General features: G+C 32.6%; 1 long non-coding RNA gene across 1 annotated transcript; it reads left to right on the top strand.

Moving 5' to 3' along the window:
• Window positions 1-461: 461 nt before the first annotated feature.
• LOC127707804 (uncharacterized) lies at window positions 462-22135 on the top strand. The gene is made up of 3 exons (XR_007985018.1): window positions 462-545; window positions 8542-8611; window positions 18355-22135. It is a non-coding gene; the product is annotated as an uncharacterized LOC127707804 (long non-coding RNA).
• The last annotated feature ends 816 nt before the right edge of the window (window positions 22136-22951 follow it).

Genomic DNA, 22951 nt, shown 5'->3' with positions numbered 1-22951 from the left:
GTGTAAGTGACATTGAGTGAAGCTTTTTGTTTCGTTCTAGTCAAAATTTAAATTGAAAAGTCAAGATGGTATTCATTTCTTGTTTACTGATTTACCCACAAAATATGTATTTGAAGGACAAAAAAAAATAATAAACATACTTGTTCGCCATAAGACTATGTACAATTGTAAATATGTTGAAGATGCAAAAAGAAACATCTAACTAACATTTATTTTTTTTATTTGAAATAAACTTTATTAAGTTTTATATATCAGGAGTCCTTCTTTTTAATGTTGAATTGTTTTCTAATAAATGTTTTTTTCAAAGGCACCATTGTCGCACATTTACCTTGTACAAAACGTTAAATACCGTTATAATAATGTAGTTAGTTGTCTTTGTGTTCATTTTGCAGGTTATTTAAACACGCAAGTACATGTGAAATATAGTACCGTATTTCTTGCAGACTCGACAGAATCAACATTTGAAAGTTCCTTTAAGCCTACTTCTGCAAACGTTTCTGATGTACAAAGGTCTGGTGAGATGTTGATGAACAATAAAACATTCGGTATGATATGTAAAACTTAGAAAAACAGTGTACACCACATCAAACTTCAAAATAACTTCCACAAACATTCGTTTTTAAAAAATCTACATTTGATTATTTTTATAAAAAAGAGATAGATGATACCAAGGTGACATTCAAAACTCAAAAGTCTAGAGAAAATGACAACGACATTGCAAAAAATGAATGACTACAAAAAGACAAACGAGGTCACAACACACTCACAAGAAAATGATTTAGTCTTAAACGATCATTTATAACATAGTTGTCTAGATATAAGAAGATGTGGTATGAGTGCCAATGAGACAACTCTCCATCAAGGTCAAAATTTATAAAAGTAAATCATTATAGGTCAAAGTACGGTCTTCAACACGGATCCTTGGCTCGCACCGAACAGCAAGCTATAAAGGGCCCCAAAAATTACTAGTGTAAAACCATTCAAACGGGAAAACCAAGTATAAATATAATGCAAATTTGTAAATTGAGAACCTTTGAATATATACTAGTCAACAAAAGAAACGATACAAGGCAATGTATTTTCCATATATAAATAAATTGGATGCACTGTAAAAAGGTAAATAATTGCTCAATTGGTCTAATATTTACAGAGTGTTATTTTCTTATCAAAACCATTGACTTAAGGCAAATACGCGATCTTTTTTTGCAGTTTTTGTTGTTTCAAAAATCGTATTTTCACCCAAAAATTCAAAAATCGATATTAGAACTTAAAACTTAAACATGGTCTGCTTAAGATTTTGAATGCCTTTGCAGATTTTTGAATACTTAATTCTCATCTTCGAAATTAAGTGCCGACTTTTGTCACCATTTTTCGCAAAAATAAATTTGACCCCTGTGTTCAATAACACGGTATTTTCTCACTTTCCAATTTGGTCAGATTCTACTAATCATATTCATTTGCTTTACAAATGAATGTTTTTGATTGAATAATTCAACAGTTTTTCCTATTTATTATATTTTATGATAAATTGGAGTTCAAACTTGTGTATCTCGTTACTTTTGTTGACTAGTATATATAAGAGGTGGTGGTGGTGGTGGTTGGGGGGGGGGGGGGGGGTTTCACATTTCATAACTAACTTGATAATCATTAAGTACATTTTTCACTGGCATTTCCTGGAAAGTTTTAGCAAGTATACTATATATATAATCAGTTTGGATGATGATGATGGATGGCTGCTAAACGTCCAGCGGCAAATTAGTATGCATATTCAGGACGAGAACATGTCAATGTTATATGAGTATAAGCCTTGCTTTGTTCTAGAGTCGGAATTTTAACGTGCTAGTTCACAAGGTAACAGTCTGCAGAAAGACATGTTACCTCACCCGGACACATTATTCTGACTCCGAGCCGACCAGTCTTTGCTCTTACTCCTTAAAGCTGAGTGCTTAAAGGAGAAGCAGCAAATACCAATTTTAAAGTCTTTGAATTGACCCGGTCAGGTTCAAACCCCCACACTCGCGCTGAACACGAGACCACTGAGGCGGTTAAATCAGTTTGGATATCACTATACTAAAGTTAATTTGACTGTGACGAACCTTTATTGAAAGTGTCACGGCACTTTTATTGGCTGTTTTCGCCCTGATATTTCTTAAAAGGTCTTCAAATTCTTACATGATTTTAAACTTTTTCCTATTGTGAAAGTGACAACTGGCGAAGTACTAACGGAAACATTTACGTTTTTATGAACTCTTCATAATAAATGAAAACAGCATTTGAATTTTTTCTGTGCAAATTAATTAATGTATATTTTATTTTATTTGGTATAAAAGCCAATGAAACTCTGTGTATTAATTGAAGGACTACACGGGCTATTGGTACTTTACGGAACGGAGCGGAACGGAATTTCATTTAAGGTATCCATAAGGGGCATCTATCAAAATTTCGAAAAATCATTAAAACAAAACAAACTTTAAATTTTTCTGTTTGCGGTTTTCTATATACAGATAACACAATTGTATACTAAATCTCATCTTCACATGTAAAATGTGTAATAATGTATAACATCGGAAAATATCCTGTAGATGTACATTCATGTCCTGACAAAATAACATAAATTTGACGCATTGGCAGGTCAGAGAAAAAAAGTCTTACTCCTTTCATTCATTATGATATCTAAGAGGACAGACCTCCCGTCGTCCTTTCCGGCGATGATTAGAAACATTGATTCTGATTTTAACTTTTAAATTAGTTATTCTGTTCCGTTCCGTTCCGTTCCGTTCCGCAAAGTACCAATTGCTCTGAGGAATTGGTATTTAACGGAATCAACGGAAACAGACATCTATGTAAAAGAAGGTATGATTCATTTTTTGTTGTTGTCTTACACCTCTTTTTTAAATGAGTGATAAGTGTTTTAGATATGCATTCAATGACCGGATCAATAATTTATATGAAATAGACAAGTCAAACATAAAGTATTACTCCTTTCATTCGTAATTATATATAAGAAGACAAGACCTCCCGTCGTCCTTTCCGACGATGATTAGACACATTGATTCTGATTTTAACTTTTTGAATTTGTTATTTCGTTCCGTTCCGTTCCGCAAAGTACCAATTGTTCTGAGGAATTGGTATTTAACGGAATCAACGGAAACAGACATCTATGTTAAAGACGGTATGATTCCTTTTTTTTTTTTACTTACACCTCTTCTTTTAAATGAGTGGTAAGTGTTTTAGATATGTATTCAATAACTGAATAAATAATTTATATGAAATAGGCAAGTCAGACAAAAAGTATTATTCTTTTCATTTGTAATTATATATAAGAAGACGATTAGAAACATTGATTCTGATTTTAACTTTTTAAATTTGTTATTCTGTTCCGTTCCGTTCCGCAAAGTACCGTTTGTTCTGAGGAATTGGTATTTAACGGAATCGAACGGAAACAGACATCTGTTACGTAACAAAAGCAGTATGATAAAAACAATTGCCTGACACCTCTTTTTTTTGCATGAGTGGTAAGTGTTTTAGATAGCATTTTCGACCGGATCAATAATTATGAATTTAACACAAATGCAGGTTAGACAAAAAGTCCTACTCCTTCCATTCGTAAATATTTCTAAAAAGAGCCTTCCATTCGTAAATATTTCTAAAAAGAGAGGCCTTCCGCCACCCGTTCCGACGATGATTAGAAACACTGATCATTATATTTGATAGGAAATCACAAACAAATTATTTTTTTCAGCAAATATTAAAAACATTTTTTTACACAATACTGCAGTTTGTGACATTGTAAAGGAAGTTCCATGACGTATTAAAATTTCTATTTGTTAACTTTATTTGATTCATGTACTTGTATATACATTTTGTACTAAGCCAAGTCAGTTCATATCTGAATATTCTAAAGGCCAGGAGAGCTTTGGCCATCATTTGTCTGTTGTCTTTGATATATCAGTTGACAATCTAGCTGTCTATGATCGTCTATATATAAAGTCATATTAATGAGGATATAAACATGTTTACTGGATATATGAAAAATGATCGATATGGGGCAATGGCACGAAGACATCACCGAATCACCCAATGTATTAAATAAGACATCCAGCGCTTAACACATAACCTTCAACAGAGCGGGAACTACCAACGAACAGGCAGTCAGCTCTGGATGGCCCCAACACAATAAAAGCAATCAAATCTAAAGGCACGGCAAAATGGCACAATAACTTACAAAAACTAAAAGATCAAACAAGACAGACCAATAAGAAACACATAATTGTTTACTCCAATATAAATATGATCTAATGATTTTAATTGCAAAATTTACTGAATACCTTCTTGTTTATTATCTTTTAATTTTTCCCGAAAAATATACCAAAATGTTTTGCACATCCTCATATATAGCAATGTTTAATTTGATTTTTAATTGTTTGATATTTTAACGCCACTTTTAAGCACCACTTGTGGGCTATTTCGTGGCGGGCAGTTTTTTTTTTTTGGTGGAGGAAGCCGGAGTGCCTGGAGAAAACCACCGACCTTCGAGATTGGAGTCGAGTGTACCCACACGAGCAGGGTTCGAACTCACAACCTCAGTGTTGACTGACTAGTGATTACAGTAGTAGAACTACTTAGATCACTCGGCCACCGAGCCACCGAGGCCTCTAGCAGCTTTTAAGAAGTTTAAACACCCTCCCTAGTCTTCCGTGCAATAGGAGGTTTTAATACAGTTTGATATAGTCCATTTTATAGGGACCGGTCATTTTTTTTTCTATAAGAGAAGATGAGAGGCAAAAATAAAAATTTGAAAGACATAACAATTTCAACTCCTTTACATTTCTTAATACATTGTTTAATGTTAAATAATATTATCATTTTCAATAAAACATGCATTGTATCAGTAGAAGATAATGAAGGTGGAGTGGAGGTTGTGATTTAATGAAATTTTTTCTGATATGCTTAGCTAATGCATGTGATCTCATTTACATGTATCAACTTACTCCAATTGAGCACAATTTTTAGTCTCATTACCTATTCTATATGAAAGTGTTATTAATTTTGTCATAGCCGATCGAAGCAAAGCAAATTTATTTTTTGCTATATTAAAATGGGTAAGCAAACAGTTAACAGTGAACTGACCATTAAAACAGCTAACATGGGTATTTTTTTTCAGTTAACAGTTAACAATAATGAAAATTTTAAGAAACAGATAACAGCTATAACTAGCAAATAACAGTTAACAGCATATATATGTTTTAAGTACAATATAACAGTTAACAACAGTTTAAAACACATTAAGAGAAAAGATCTTGCCCCCTTTTCTTTTTTCCTTTTCATTTAAAAAAGGTGTAAGACAAAAACAAATAATATTACTTTCTTTTACATAACAGATGTCTGTTTCCGTTCGATTCCGTTAAATACCAATTCCTCAGAGCAATTGGTACTTTGCGGAACGGAACGGAACGGAATAACAAATTTAAAAAGTTAAAATCAGAATCAATGTTTCTAATCGTCTTCTTATATATAATTACAAATGAAAAGAATAATACTTTTTGTCTGACTTGCCTATTTCATATAAATTATTTATTCAGTTATTGAATACATATCTAAAACACTTACCACTCATTTAAAAGAAGAGGTGTAAGTAAAAAAAAAAAAGGAATCATACCGTCTTTAACATAGATGTCTGTTTCCGTTGATTCCGTTAAATACCAATTCCTCAGAGCAATTGGTACTTTGCGGAACGGAACGGAACGAAATAACAAATTCAAAAAGTTAAAATCAGAATCAATGTGTCTAATCATCGTCGGAAAGGACGACGGGAGGTCTTGTCTTCTTATATATAATTACGAATGAAAGGAGTAATACTTTTTGTTTGACTTGCCTATTTCATATAAATTATTGATTAGGTTATTGAATCCATATCTAAAACACTTACCACTCATTTAAAAAAAGAGGTGTACGACAAAAAAAATGGAATCATAGGTATAGGATGATTTGGTATGAGTGTCAATGAGACAACTCTCCATCCAAGTTACAATTTATAAAAGTAAACCATTATAGGTCAAGGTACGGCCTTCAACACGGAGCATTGGCTCACACCGAACAGCAAACTATAAAGGGCATACCGTCTTTTACATAGATGTCTGTTTCCGTTGATTCCGTTAAATACCAATTCCTCAGAACAATTGGTACTTTGCGGAACGGAACGGAACAGAATAACAAATTTAAAAGTTAAAATCAGAATCAATGTTTCTAATCGTCTTCTTAGATGTAATTACGAATGAAAAGAGTAATACTTTTTGTCTGACTTGCCTATTTCATATAAATTATAATATCCAGTTATTGAATGCACATCTAAAACACTTACAACTCATTTAAAAGAAGAGGTGTAAGTAAAAAAAAAAAGGAATCATACCGTCTTTAACATAGATGTCTGTTTCCGTTGATTCCGTTAAATACCAATTCCTCTGAGCAATTGGTACTTTGCGGAACGGAACGGAACGGAATAACAAATTTAAAAAGTTAAAATCAGAATCAATGTTTCTAATCATCGTCGGAAAGGACAACGGAAGGTCTTGTCTACTTAGATATAATTACGATTGAAAGGAGTAACACTTTTTGTCTGACTTGCCTATTTCATATAAATTATTGATCCGGTTATTGAATTCATATCTGAAACACTTTCCACTCATTTAAAAAAAGATGGGTAAGACAAAAAAAAATGAAGCATACCTTCTTTTACATAGATGTCTGTTTCCGTTGATTCCGTTAAATACCAATTCCTCAGAGCAATTGGTACTTTGCGAAACGGAACAGAACGAACGGAACGGAACGGAATATTAAATTTTATAAGTTAAAATCAAAATCAATGTTTCTAATCATCGCCGGAAAGGACGACGGGAGGTCTGTCTTCTTATATATTGTAATGAATGAAAGGAGTAAGAGTTTTTTCTCTGACCTGCCAGTGCGTCAAATTCATGATAATTTATCAGGACATGAATGTACATCTACAGGATATTTTCCGATGTTATACATTATTACACATTTTACATGTGAAGATGAGATTTAGTATACAATTGTGTTATCTATATATTGAAAACCGTAAACAGCGAAATTTAAAGTTTGTTTTGTTTTTGAAGATTTTTTGAAATTTTGATAGATGCCCCCTATGGATACCTTAAATGAAATTCCGTTCCGTTCCGTTCTGTTCCATTCCTTTCCGTAAAGTACCAATAGCCGACTTCACGTAGGGGAAAATGTCAACACATCGATGTTTCAATTTTAGAAGTTACCGGTTATATATGAGGGTTTGAATGGGGTCTTCAAATATTTATTATTAATTCTTTTTGTCCATAACTTGATTTTCATTTCTTTTATATTGAAGCACCATTTTAAATCTCTATTCTTTTAAATTTAAATTGATTTCAGGGTATTTTTTCTGTATGCTGTAAAGCTCACCCAGACCTTCATATACTAGAAATGTTTCTCACACAAAATTAATAACTTCCCTGAATGGTCAAGTGTTTCGATCGGAGAAGGCCCGTGAGTTGGATCATCATCTATTCTTTTGATTTTGCTTGGGTGGGATAAGATAAATTTTTCAGCTTTAATTGTGTCGATTTCTTTGACTCCGACATATTTAGATTACTAAAAGCTACCGCAAAGGGGTCGCCGGGGATTTTCAATAAGGGGAGGGAAATGTTTCCATTAGTTAGTTTTGAACTCGCAACAGGGTATGAATCAATATCGGCAACAATACGATGTAAGTCGGTATATAAGCGTTAAGTAGCGAGTCTGTTGTATTTTGTGAAAATTGTATAAAAGAATATAATGAAGAGTTTTTTATTATTTTTTTGCCTCGGTTGCCGCAACATAAGCGACGCGAATGCGGCAGTGAGTCCAATTTCTGCTTATACGGCCCCTTGCATAAAATCGAAACATGCTAGGGTGTCAAAAACAGGTCCATGTTCATCTGCAACATCGGAGTCAGAATCATACTCTGAAACCTGTCTGATTAAAATGCCAGGAGCCAGTTTCGCGCTACTTAAAAATTTTAGCGACTGGTTTCCGTACATTGCTTCCGATAGTACCAGTCCTTTAAGAACGACAACTCTTAAGATACAATAGGGTTTTTTTATTTTATTACCACAAAACTGTTCACGAAAAACGACGATTTCATACCTTCATCACGGAGAACGTATATAAAATTGAACTGAAAACGAGTCACGAAAAATGCACTAATCACTAGTCATGGACAATGAATCCATGAAAAAACGAATCACGGAAAGCAAAATTCCACGATCACGAAGGAGGAAAAAAAACCATCAGCCCCCTTATATAGCTGCTGTTTTATTGTTCCTTTTGATAATTGACAAGTGGCTTATAACTCGGAGAAATGAAAAGTTTCAGTACTGCATTAATATAACAACATTTTCAAAATGAGTACAACTGTTCTAAAATGTTTGAAATCAACATATTAGTTTAGATAAGAAATTAACTTTAAGATCAAACTGTATTAAAAATCTGTTTAACACATTTGTTTTGTAGAAGAAATAGTCGTGGTGAATATTGTTCTTTTTGGAGTGTGCATTTTATTTATACTTATGATCATCTTCAGGTAATATAATATAAACATATAGGTAACATCAAAACGAAGTAAATTAAGCAGATCTATACATGAAAAATGAAATAAACAGGGTTTTCTAAAAAAAAACAAATGCATAATATACTAGTTCTAAAAATTCAGTTGTAGATAAAGTGTCGATTTATAACTGAAAAAATACAATCAAATCAAACAATTATAACGTCTGCATGTTTATATGGCAACTATGATACAGTAAAAAAGAACAATGGTGTCATTCGATTAATCAAAGACTCAGTCCATTTGATCTAGTCCTTTTACAAATCTTCATTATAGACCTTTTTGTCAAGGAGAAGGTATGATGAGCTACTTGGAGTGATCACTAATTTTGTAAAAAAATAAAAACAATTATTCTAATGAAACTTATGTACTGATTTTCTAACCAACGACACCCTTACTCAGCTATTCTTTCGTTCGGGTCAACAAAGTCAATTTTCCAGGGAATTTGACAGATTTATCTCTAATTTCGTCTGTGTTGGTGAAAAACGACGTTTGCCAGTAACGTTGCTTTCGCCTGGAAATTTGATTGTTTTTACCTGAATGAATTCGAAGCGATATCTGAGTTAGAGTGTCGTTGATCGGAAAATCAATACATGCTTTTAATATAAAAATCATTTAGAAAGGACATGAGTGCCTTTGTAAGGTATATAGTCACATAGAAATATTTTTAGTTATTTTTATTAAAAAAAGGGTAGGCTATTCAAAATGTCGACTTCGATTCCTTTTGGATTTAGGATTTTTCAATATACGGATATGGATAGTAAAGTGCACATTGCTAGAAAACAAAGAAATATTGATACTAACGTTAAATTCGTTAATAATGTAATACAAATAGACAGGAAATACGACAAAAAAAATGAAAAAAAAAAGATTAACAAAAGTTTAATCTGCTAACCGAGTCCTTGTGATTTTTATCTGCAAGTGTGGATATCTGTGATCAATAGATATCATAATTCTAGAAGGAGATGTAGGATCAACAGCATTGAGAAAATCATATCGCAACAACATTTTAATTTCATTTTCATATCCAAACGCTGCTTTCCAAAATGGACAATTGCATGCTATTCAAACTTTCATCAAGCTTAAAGACAAACATGTCTTGCATTAACACCAATTTTCAGTATGTAGAGATCGTGAAAGTTATACAAACCGAACATATTGTAATGAAAGATAGACAAAAGCGTTCTCTATTGTTGGGAGTTATACAAATTTAGTTGCAGGGAAAATTACATCCGCCTAAGATAAATATGAATATGAACTTTTTATAGAGCGTATATGTGCATGTTTATACACGAAAAGGAAAAAAGTATTATTTACTTTCAATGGTATATTCTTAAAAGGAAGAATCTATATACTTTGGACCCTTTTATAAATCGTCTAATACGATCCCAACATTGAAGCACACGGGTCATACATTCATAGAAAATTAAAGAAATTCCTATGTGCACCAGTATAACAGTAATTGTGTTCCAATTGCAATGTAAAACATATCTATGCATAATTGTTGAAGGCCGTATGGTTCTCTATAATTGCTCACATCCACTTCAGTTGAACTCTGGTGAATAGTTGTCAAATTGAAAATCTTACCACATCTCCTTATCTTTATAATAATTATATCAACTTCAGATGATGAAAGACATATCCTGTAAATCTTTACAAATTAGATAAGATAAAAGGTTGTCAACATATTATGGATGAATATGCAATAAGAGATTAGTTAGCTAGTACCAATCGGTTTACTTATTGCTCCATAATATATTTAAATAGTCTAAAAAAAAGAACCTAAATAACAAAACCTAGAACTTCGTATTCTGTAGCAAGTTTGTCAATGTTTAGATATCTTGTTGCCCATTTGCCGTACTTTGATACTACGATGAGGTGAACGAAATATTCATATTGCAATTTTCAGATTATAAACTGTTATTGTAGTAAAACTGCGTTTACAGCTCACCTTAGATAAATAGATGACCTTTAATATTTTGGCTTTCATTGTAGGCTAATTTTGTTTTGTTGCTCTTCAATGTCTTATAGGCGTTTTTTTTGTCTCGGTTAAGCTGTAACCAGACGGTTAATGATTATATTAGCGCACTAATCTAAATAAAAACAGGAGGACTGAGAAATCTTAATTTGTTGACCCCGCAACATATTTTCCATGTCAGGTTGAGTGTAAACAATAATTTTCTACATAAGGAAATGCAGGAATATGACGTTTGATGTGTTTGAGCTTTTGATTTTTGCCATTTGATAAAGGACTTTCCGTTTTGAAATTTTTTGAAGTTCGGTATTTTTGCTTTTTTACTTTTTATTATAAATTTAATAAATCTAATACAATCTAAATTCATATTGTGGCAAATAGGTTAAAGAAACCAGCAACAAGTGCTAATATTAATTGCTCCTAAAAATTATTTTTGTAGTTGCTTTGAAAATTCCTGCCTCATTGACGTCTTCACCACATCACCTTTTATTTTTTATTCTGTACAGAACGGTACCGTCTTTCTTAGCATTTGATGAATATATATTGCATTACAGTACACCAATCACGAGAATAAAACACGCAATTCATCTGGTCATGTATGGAACGCCAAAACTGTCTTGTTATGCCCATTTTCATTATATGATGTGCAAATATACTTGTATGATGTGCACTTGTCATTATATGATGTGAAAACACCGTTATATGATATGTAAATATCCTTATATAATGTGCAAACATCATTATATGATAAGCAAACATTCTTATATGATGTGCACTTGTCATTATATGATGTGCAAACACCTTTGTATGATATGCAAAATATCCTTATATAATGTGCAAATATTCTTATATGATGTGCAAACATCCTTATATGATGTGCAAACATCCTTATATGATGTGCAAATATTCTTGTATTATGTGCAGTTTCCCTTATTATAAATATACTTATATGATGTGTAAATATTCTTATATTATGTGCAGTTTCCCTTATATTGTTTGCAAACATCTTTATATGATGTAGTTGTGTCATTATATTATGGGCTTGTAACATTATATGATGTGGTTCGGTTTACGATTACTGTCTACGTCAGAACTGATTCCGATCTGCTTCTCCGGAATTACTATAAACCCGGCTCAAATCTGTAGCTATTGTTTGGAAAATGGTAGAGATTTCAAAAGAGATAAACAGTGGCAGGTTGGTACCTCGTTTTAAAGATGAAAAAAATCACATCTTATATAATTGTTGGAAAATTGACAAAATATGAATTGCAAAGTTTAGGTTTAATCGAAGGGTTTTCAATAATGAACATACGTTGAAAATTTTTAAATTGAGCACCTGGATTTCAAATATTTGATCAACGTGAGGATATTCTCCATTTTGTTTTTGAATGCCAGTTTACTGTTTCTGACCTAGTAGCTCCAGCCTCGTATCAGCTTCCGAAAGTGCATTTTATGGAAAAAAGTAAGACCGTGCAATTTAACAAAAATCAACGTTTCAAAAATTTTGAAGCAAGATTTAGATCAACTTATACAGGAGCTAGTTGAAGAATTTCACGGCTGCGGCGAAAATATGATAAAACAACTTTTTAAGCAAAGGACACCAATACAAGCACAGCCATTTTTAAATGTATTTCATAACAATAGCTATAAAATTATCTACTCATGCATATTTATACTGGTATGGATGATTGATTGATTGATTGATTGATTGGTTAATTGGTTGATTAAATGGTGTTTAACGCCACTTTCAACACTATCGTGTTATTTCGAGGCGTCAGTTTATATTGGTGGAGGAAGCTGTAGTGCCGGGAGACAACCACCGACCTTCGGTATAAAAACTGACAGTTCTAGTCAATTAAGATTTGAGTCGAGCTTACATGCCACGTGCAGGATTCGAATTCACAACCCAAGTGTTGACAGGCTAGTGATACAGTAGTTCGACTACTTAGACCACTCGGCCACCCAGCTTTTTATAATTTTTTCGTGCATTTATTTTACAGCTTCAACTAGATAATGATGGGTGGATGCTTAACGTCCAGCGGAAAATTCCACAGGAAGACATGTCACCTTACCCGGACACATTATTTGATTCCCAGGCGACCAGTCTTTGCTACTATTCCTAAATGCCGCGTGCTTAGTTGGGAAGCATCAAATGCCAATTTTAAAGTCTTTGGTTTGACCCGGCTTGGGTTCGAACCCACGACCCCCTCCCCCGCACTCGAAGCAAACACGCTACCACGAATTCACCGAGACGGGGCCTCAACTAGACAGTTACCCGCGTGGGAAGCCGCTCATATATACACCTCCAGACACAAGGAATCGAACTGTAAACAGGGCTAAGGTACCGACCATTCATCTTTTTTTTTTTAAATGTTTGATTCCAAATTTCTTAAAAAAGACTTGATTTATTTCAGAAGGGAAGCGCAAAAATAGTTTGTTTCCATTGAAAATGAGGGAAAAATATGACAATAATAAAATTAAAAAAATTTACCTTGTTATTGAAAAAAAAATTATTTTCTATTGAAGTCGAAAAACATGTTTTTCCTGAGCACAAGAAAATACACATGCTCCCGCCCCACAAAAGATGAATAGTCGGTGCCTAACCAATCTGATTAAGATACAAAACCTGTCTAAGCTTTGGTTACAAGGATCTGACACCACTCCATTTTATTTTCTGTACTGGTAATTATTACATAAGCCAATGAAATTTCAGTCTTCAAATTTTTAAAGGTGTGTATCAATCTGACAAAACCAAAAAAACCCAAATGGTACTTATTAAAACAGAAAATAGAATGGAGCGTTTTCAGTGGATCCCTGTAAACAAAGCTTGGACACACAAGATCTGTATTGTAATCAGATTGGTGTCTAAATGAACTATTGATAGTTTGCCGATACTGGTCACAGTTGGCACATAGTTTCCATTGAAAAACAACGGGAAATAGTATAAAAAATTGCGGAGAATGTCAAGATCTATACCTACATGTACTTTCTATTTTCACCAAATTTATTCCGGCGATGAATACTTGTAGGAGTTATTGGCTTTAAAAATAATTTTTGGGTAGAAACTGTAAACAACTGAAATGGCGAGCAATACACGATCTAGAGCAATAATTTAATTTTGGATGTAACGCGTCTTCTGATTGGCTGACGTTGTTTTGTTTATCAGCTCATATACATAATCTTGTCATGTGACCGTGACGTCATCAACGTTTTTTCATGGTTTACTACGGTTTAAAATGGAATTTAGAATTAAATTATAAGAAATGACTGTAATATTTTTTCTGTCTATTCGAAATAACATAAAAAATGTGGTGCACACTTTAAAATAACCCGCTACGCGGGTTATTCAGTGTGCACCACATTTTTGATGTTATTTCTTCATAGACAGAAAAAATATTACAGTCATTCCTTAAATGTCCAAATAGTTAGCCCTACCTTTCATATTGATTTTGTATAAAGACTCGAGTATCTTATTCTAAATTTTAACACATTTTTTCAAGTAAAAAATAATGTTTTGTAAATATTTGTCCCTCCAACCATTCTAAAAATTGAGAACCCTTGAATATTTTTTTTTCGATAAAGGTTCAGTTCGGGGAGATTCAGCTTAAGGTGGCGGCTTTTAATATTTTGCGTTCATCTTGAAAACTACAATAGATTTACAAAAAAAAAAGAATGGTGCAATGAAAAAAGTCTGAATATGCTCTAAAGTAAAGGTCCCATTTGGGCAATTTGGGCTCTCATGGGTTTTGTGGTTTTATTGCTTATTATCTTGATAACTTATTTATAAAGAAACCTTTCCTTGCAAAATGCTATAGACAAGAACAGATTTACAAATAAATAATTAAACATGACTGAAATTATAGATCAACTACTAAGGGTCATTTTCTTTCATTGGGAGGGGGACGTGGGAGGAAACAAGGGAATAACTCTTATTTTTTTCAAGTCCGCAACTTGAAGAAGGAAAATAAATTCAAGATCCCCTACCAAAGACATAAATATCCCCCCCCCCCCCCCCCACACATACACACATTTCTCAATACTTTTGTTCGTAATAACAAAAAAAAAAATGCATTAAAATTCTATTGCTATTATAAGTATGAAATATTGCGTCAGAAGTTGATCTAGAACTTCACGTATGGAAGAGTATGGAAGTTGTTTGCGACTTCAGGGAACTTAATTTGGATATGCCGGTTATGGTCTCATTGATATTTACCACACCTTCATTATTTATTTTTTTTTACTTTATTGAAAATTTTGACATTTGTTAGTTGGATACAAAAAATACCGGTACCTTATCCCGGCCTTCGTTTACCATAAGAAGTAAATAACAATTTGGGTAGTACTTATTAGTTAACTTATTTCTAAAATATATACATTTAAGGACGCCTCCGGGTGCGGGAATTTCTCGCTGCATTGAAGACCTGTTAGTGATCTTCTGCTGTTGTCTGTTCTATGGTCGGGTTGTTGTCTCTTTGACACATTCCCCATTTCCATTCTCAATTTTATTTCTTAATGATAATAATTTAATATATCCAACATGTCCAAATAATACGTATATATCAATATAAAATGATCCGTATATTTGAAAAATAAGAGATAAAAATAAATAAATAAAAATCACAGGAATTTGGAATTTTGGCAACAGCAAAAAAAAAAAAAAAAAAAAAAAAAAAAAAAAAAATGTCTTACTTACAGCCTTCATTACAGTTCACAAGGTTTTTTTTTTTTTTTTGACTCATTCAATTTTAGCTACAGATAAAAAATACTCTGCTGGAAGAACATGTTGAAACTTATGATATAGGTCTTAACAATTGAGGCTAGCGGAGCGAGGCGTAAAAAATGATGCTTTTCGAGTCAAAACTATTTTTTTTACTGTAGGGGGAAGTGTAGGGTGTGGGTCGAACCCTGGACAGTTGGGGCAAGTATGGACACATCGTTCAAGCTTGATACAGCTCTGAATTTTGATTATGATTAAATATTTGACTCAGCATAGGTTTCTGACACAGAATGAATGTGGTCCAAGATCTTAAACAGTTGAAATTGGACATTTACCTATTATATGGTCCAATATCCAAAATCTAAATATGTGGTTAGATTCAGCATATTAAAGAAAACAACAATAATTCCATTTTTGTTGAAATCAAACAAAGTTTAATTTAGACCCTTTGGACCTTAATGTGGACCAATTTAAAAACGGGTCTCAAAATAAAAAATCTTAATACACGATTAGATTCGGCATATCGAAGAACCCAAATAATTGAATTTATGATGAAATAAAACAAAGAATAATTTTGGACCCTTTGGACCTCAATTTCGGACTAATTAAAAACAGGGCCCAAAATCAAAAATAAAATTACACGGTTAGATTTAACAAATTTAAGAACTCCAAGAATTCAAGACTTTGAATTAAACACCATTGAAATTTGTCAAGAAAAAAGCAATTTATACTGTATCAGAAAAGTATTGTTTTTGCCCCCTAGTTCCTTAACGGTTAAGGCCATAACCCAAAATTAATCCCAAACTTCCTTTTTTGGTATGGAATCTTGTGGTACAATTTCCTAGAGATCCATACACTTATACACAAGTGATTGTCCTGAAACAAGTAAAATGCTTGTTTTTGGTCCCTTATTCCTAAAGAGTTAAGACGATAACCCAAAATCAATCCCGAACTTCCTTTTGTAGTATGGTACCTTGATAGTGATCCATACACTTAATATGCTATTTTCTGGAAACAAAGTGTCTTCGGACGACGACGACATCGCCATACCATTATACGCCGCAAATTTATAAATATAAAAAATAGAATACCACCTTTCTATCCCAGAAAAATTTCAAGGCCCCCTTAATTTCCTCCTACAATGTATCCCCTCTTTTTTGGGTTACAAATGACCGGTCCCTTACAGGAGTCAGTACCCTTTAAGTGTCCGATTTTTGCCCATTTTTGTGTCTTTTTTTTTACTAATATCTTGAGAAAAGTAATATATAAAGAGAATCTTGAACAGTTAAAATGATCAGGCAAACTTTACAAAAAATGAACATACTTGAACTTTATGTATCAACTTCTTAAAGAAGCAAATGCCTCTAAATAGGAAAGACATTTTCAATGGAGACAAACTATTTTGTTTGCTTCCCTTCTGAAACAAATTATGTCTTTTTCAAGAAATTTGGAATCAAACATTTAAAAAACATGCCTCCCCAAAAAAAGATGAATGGTCGGTACCTTAACCCTGCTTACAGTTCTTGAGTCTGGAGGTGTATATATGAGCGGCTTCAAACTAAACCTTTTATTTTGCGGGACACTGTCTAGTTAAAGCCGTAGAATAAATGCACGAAAATGTAATAAAAAGCTGTGCGCAAATGTAATGCACCGAGTTGAAGTTCATCCCATATCTCCTTTCATCCACACCGGGGCCGAGTAGTCTAAGTAGTCGAACTAATGTATCACTAGCCTGTCAACACTCAGGTTGTGAGTTCGAATCCGGCACAAGAAGGCAGTTTCCAATCTTAATTGACTAGAATTGTCAGTTTTCCTAACGAAGGTCGGTTGTTCTCTCCGGGCAATAAGGCTTCCTCCACCAATATAAACTGACCGCCTCGAAATAGCACGATAATGCTGAAAGTGGCATTAAACACCAATTAATCAATCAATCATCAATGCCGGTATACTTATACATGAGTAGAAAATTTTACAGCTATTGTTATAAAATACTTTTAAAAATGACTGTGATTTAATTGGTATAGGAAATGAATTAAGATAAAGCGGCAATTAACAAAAGGGGAATACATATACCCGTAAAGCTGTCTTTTGCAATAAAAGTTGTTTTATCATATAATCGCCGCAAGAAGGAAATTTTTCAAATAGATCTTGTTTTAATTGATCTAAATCTTCCTCCGAAATGTTTGAAACGTTTATTTTTTTGTGAAGTTGCATTGTCTCAATTTTTCTTTAAATTGCACTTTCGAGGCTAGAGCTAATAGATCAGAACCAGTAAACTGGCATTAAAAACAAATGCAAAATATCCTCTACTAGATCAATTGAACTCTAGGTACTCAATAAACAGTCGAGGATCCATAAATTGATAACTTTAATCGTATGTTCATTATTGTATATAGAACAATCGATCAAACCTGAACTTTGCAATTCATATTTTGTTAATTTTCCAACAATTATATAAGATGTGATTTTTTCATCTTTAAAACAAGATACCAACGATCCAAGGTTTATCTCTTTTAAAATCTCAACCATTTTCCAAACAATAGCTACAGATTTGAGCCGGGTTTATAGTAATTCTGGAGAAGCAGATCGGAATCAGTTCTGACGAAGACAGTAATCGTTTTAATCGTAATCGTGGTCAATGTTCATTGACCATAACATCGATGATCATATAAGTATATTTGTACATCATATAAGGATTTATGCAGAACATATAAATATATTTGCATATCATATAAGTATATTTGCATATCATATAAGTATATTTGCACATCATATAAGGATGTTTGCACATCATATAAGAATATTTGCACATCATATAAGGATATGTGCTTATTATATAGGTGTTTGCACATCATATAATGACAAGTGCACATCATATATATAAAGGTAAATGCACAACATATAATGAAAATGGACATAAAAGACAGTTTTGGCGTTCCATATGTATGCATCATAAATATACAAATCATGATATCATTGCCGTTTTTCACCTATTTTGATTATGTGAAATTTCTACTTCACTTTCAGAAAGCGATTTAATCTACAATTATGTCCAAGAGCAAACCAGAAATCTCGACGGAATACAATAACGAGAAATCCATTTGAACTAACAGACGGAAATAACACAGGGAACAATACAGTGCCTCAAAATGAAAACAATTTAGTGCGTGCCAGCTATACTGAGCCTTGGGAACTACGTCATAATATTGTTCATATGGATGAACTTTACCAGCAGGATATCATAGATGTTCAAACAGAGGAAACGGAAACTTGAACCTTTTGGACTTACATAATTAGTAAATTGCAGCTGCTACCCAGACTTTATAAAACGTCATCAGTGTTTCAGCAAAAAGTTGATGAACAAGGGTTTTGTCAAAGAACGTCTCGTCCTTTTACTACAAAAAAATCTTCAGACCTTGTTGATAAATATTCCGTATCAACTTCACAAATAATACATGATGGTCTTGAAGTATAGATTCCATGTACTGACGTTGTTTATCATCTTAATTATGTGTTTTAGTGTTCTTTTATTTTTCTTTGTAAATTATTAACCTTTTTGTTTGGTCAATTTTTTTTAATATCCTTTTGGCGTGGCTCATTACTTATGCATCCCGCCAATGTGTTGTTGTGCTGTGGTCATTTTTTGTATTCTTGTCTTTCATTTTTGCTTATGTACTTTGTCAATTTGCCATTTTGTTTTTCTTTGTTGACATATTTGTTTGTTCATATAGTGATTAAGATTATAACACAATGTTGACTGCTGTACCTCTATTTTTGACATTTTTACCTATTATGTCTGTTTCTTTTCTTCACACATTGTTGTCAATATAATGGAATTTTTTGCGACTGTCATACAAGTGAGAGGTTTAGCTAGCTATAAAACCAGGTTTAATCCACCATTTTCTACACAAGGAAATGTCTTTACCCAGTCAGGAATATGACGGTTGTTTCCATTCGTTTGATGTGTTTGAGCTTTTTATTTTGCCATTTGATAAGGGACTTTCCGATTTGAATTTTCCTTGGAGTTCGGTTTTTTTGTTATTTTACTTTTTAATAAAAGAGAACTATTCTGATTGACGTCACGAACGGCATTGGCAATAGTTTTGGTAACGTCAACAGCTTCATTTTGAATTCGTCATTAACATGAACTTTACGGTACCTTACCATTCATGTTTATTTTTAAAAATGTAAGTTATTCAAGCAGCAAAATGTGATAGATCAAGAAAACATGTTCATGGTCTTGCAAAGCCGTGTCAAGAAAGTTGTTTGCCATGTCTACGTTATATTTGATTTTCGGTCTTTGCGTCCGTTCGTCCATACGTCTGTCCAATTTCAGTTTTACATGTTACGGTTTTGGGTTAGGGTAGTTTATCATGAAGTTGTGATCACATCAATTTGAAACTTAAAACACATGTGAATTATGATGTGCATTTCGACGAATATATTGCAAATTATGGTTTTTACTCAGATTTCACGGTTAATTGAACATTGAAATGTGTAATTGCTAGAGGGACAGGGTGTCACAGGGACACATAATCTTTTCATTTTTTGGGTTTAATATTAAAGCAGTGTGTTGAAGTATGTTATTTTATTTTGCACTTATGTAATTACTACTGTGAAGAGTAGAAGGGTTTCATCGGACTTTCCTGTCTCGTTTAGTAGAACTTTTTAAATCTTAGTTCTAATTTCTTTTATTTCTGAAATTTGATTTTCTTAACATGCCATCATGCTGAATTAATTTTGCCGATTACACATTGTTTCAAAGAATTACATGACATATCATATACGAATTACTTAATTTTGAAAGTGGTGCAAACTTTCCAATAATAAAATAAAGTACATGATACTTATTTCCAAAATATATATTCTATTGCTATATTGTAGGTACATGTACACTTTCTTTCATTCTGTATGTATTTTTACCTCCAAATGTATTCTTGTAGTGTTATTATGTTGTTGTGAGTTTTTTTTATTAGGGCATACCCTCATATCACTATATTAAACTGTTTCAGTAGCTTATAATAATATATCTAGTAAAAATGACAAAATAATAAATTGATATGTTATGCTACACTTCAGGTTTAGTTAATTAACTTGTGCCGCTGGATAATCTTCCTAATAGCGTGCTCGCATAGAGTGTGGTGGATAGTTGTTTAATACTCGGATGCGTTAAGAAAAGTTGAAAGTTGCTGCTGCGTTGCTACTTTCTCAGTATTTACGAGTTAGATCAAAGACAAGTCGGCTCGGAGTTAGAATACTGTGACATGTCTTTATGTGGAATTTCGCCTTATTAAATTAGCTAGCACGTTAATTCCTACTTAATGTGTCAGTGTACAATGACGTAATTCGGTTTGAGGTACGTTTAAATGAAGTGACGTAGGAGAAAAGTCTTTTGGTCGAGTAAATGTACTTTATTTGGCCTTTTTAACTTTTTTTGATTCGAGTGTCACTGATGAGTCTTTTGTAGACGAAACGCGCGTCTGGCGCAAATACAAAATTTCAATCCTGGTTTCTATTTACTGGTCCGTTGAGAGTAATTTCTAAACATGTGTTACACATTTTGTAGATTGTATTAACTTTAGCTAGTTTTATCGTTTTTGAAAATAATTTTGACTTCCTAGAAAAATGATTCAGCATAACAAATAGGTCAATGATAAACTCATGAGTCAAATGTGGGTTATCTCTTGATAAAACTGAAATGATCCACGAGAAATTTTCAAATCTTCTTCACTGTCTTTAAGAAAATTCAAGATAAGAATGCAAGGAGCGAAAATTAACAGAGAAAGTTGTATAAACAAAATGACAAGAGCGCTATGAACCGAAATTGCTGTCTTTTTAATATATATCCCAGACAATGAACACAAATAGCTAAAATCTTGATCAATTATACAAATTAACTGTGCGTTGATGGGTAATATACATATAATTCAGTCCGTTGGCAGTTTGTAACCATCAAACTTAAGTAAATTTAATATGCCATTTTCTGTTTTTCTCTTGAGTGAAGTGATTAAATCAGTAAATATTAAAGGAAGAACATATATAAACAGCAATGCATACTCTGTTAGAATATTTATTACATCGATGGTATTTGTATCGTTTGTTGTCTGTATTAGTATATATAACTCTTCGTATAATTCATAAAAATCACTGACGCCGTGTACACGAGCCTTGTTTCTAATCGTTTTAACCTTTTTTCAGACATGATTAAGTACATGTAAGTACACGTGTTGCAGTTATCGAGCAAAATGCAATGTATATCCGCATTATAACTCTTTTTAAATTAAGTTCATAATCTAATAAAAGTATACAATTAGTTTATTTTATAATATGAACAAATGGTCATAGAACTAAAATCAAAAGACTGTGCATAACTTCCCTTTCAAAACGTTGCACGTGTTCAACTAAGACTTTATTTCAATGATTTTGAAAATTACTTGTTAAGTACCAAAACTATTTTGTGTATTATTACAAACAATTTCCTGCATAAGGTAATCAGACAAGTACGAGACAGAAGATATTTCAAATCAACCAAATTATTTTTTTCTTGTTTTGACCAGTCTATGTAGCCCTTATGAATAAAGATGAGTGATAAACAAATGCATGAACGTATTTTAGTAGTAGTTTACATAACTGTTCATTACTTGTCATGTTGTATAGATTGATGTTCCTTACTTGACATGTTGTATAGATTGATGTTCATTACTTCTCATGTTGTATAGATTGATGTTCCTTACTTGACATGTTGTATAGGTAATTGTTCATAATTATATGTCTTTATATATAAATACATGTTCATCTGGTGGTCCATCTGTATAAATCTGTACAAATAAAAAGTAAAATAATAAAATTACCGAACTCCAAGGAAAATTCAAATTAGAAAGTCCCTTATAAAATGGCAAAATCAAAAGCTCAAACCCATCAAAAGAATGGAAAACAACTGTCATATTCCTGACTTGGTACAGGCATTTTCTTCTGTAGAAAATGGTGGGTAAAACCTGGTTTTATAGCTAGCTAAACCTCTAACTTGTATCATAGTCGCATAAATTTCAATGTTCATTATTTGTCATTCTGTATAAATACATCTTATTGTTGATTCATCAGTATATATACTTATTTCTAGTCATTCTATATAGATAATTGTTCATTATTTGTAATTCTGTATATACACGTTATTCTGTATAAGTGCTTGTTCATTGGTAGTCCATCTGTATATACATTTGTTCATTGCTTGTCATTCTGTATACATAATTGTTGCTGTATAAATAAACGTCCATTATTTTTTATTATGTACAGATAATTGTTCATTAATTATCATTTTATATAGACAAATGTTCCTTATTTGTCATTCTGTATAGATAATTGTTCCTGTACATTATTTGTCATTTTATTACTTTGTTATAATGTATCGATAGATGTTCATAAATTGGTACACAGAAAATATCAGTTGAAGTAAATTGAAACTCCGAAGCACCAGTATAGTTAGTCTTACATAGACTGCGTACTGTGCAATAAGGAGATGTGGTATGATTGTAAATTATACAACTATCCAACAAAGTCCAAGTGACGAGGATTTAAGCAACTATTATACAACTGAACAATTCAAAAGAGATGTGAGGTATATCCC

The sequence above is a fragment of the Mytilus californianus genome, unplaced genomic scaffold, assembly GCF_021869535.1.
Source record: "Mytilus californianus isolate M0D057914Y unplaced genomic scaffold, xbMytCali1.0.p SCAF_7, whole genome shotgun sequence".
Taxonomy (NCBI): Eukaryota; Metazoa; Mollusca; class Bivalvia; order Mytilida; family Mytilidae; genus Mytilus; species Mytilus californianus.
This window is presented reverse-complemented; position numbering and strand designations above follow the sequence as displayed.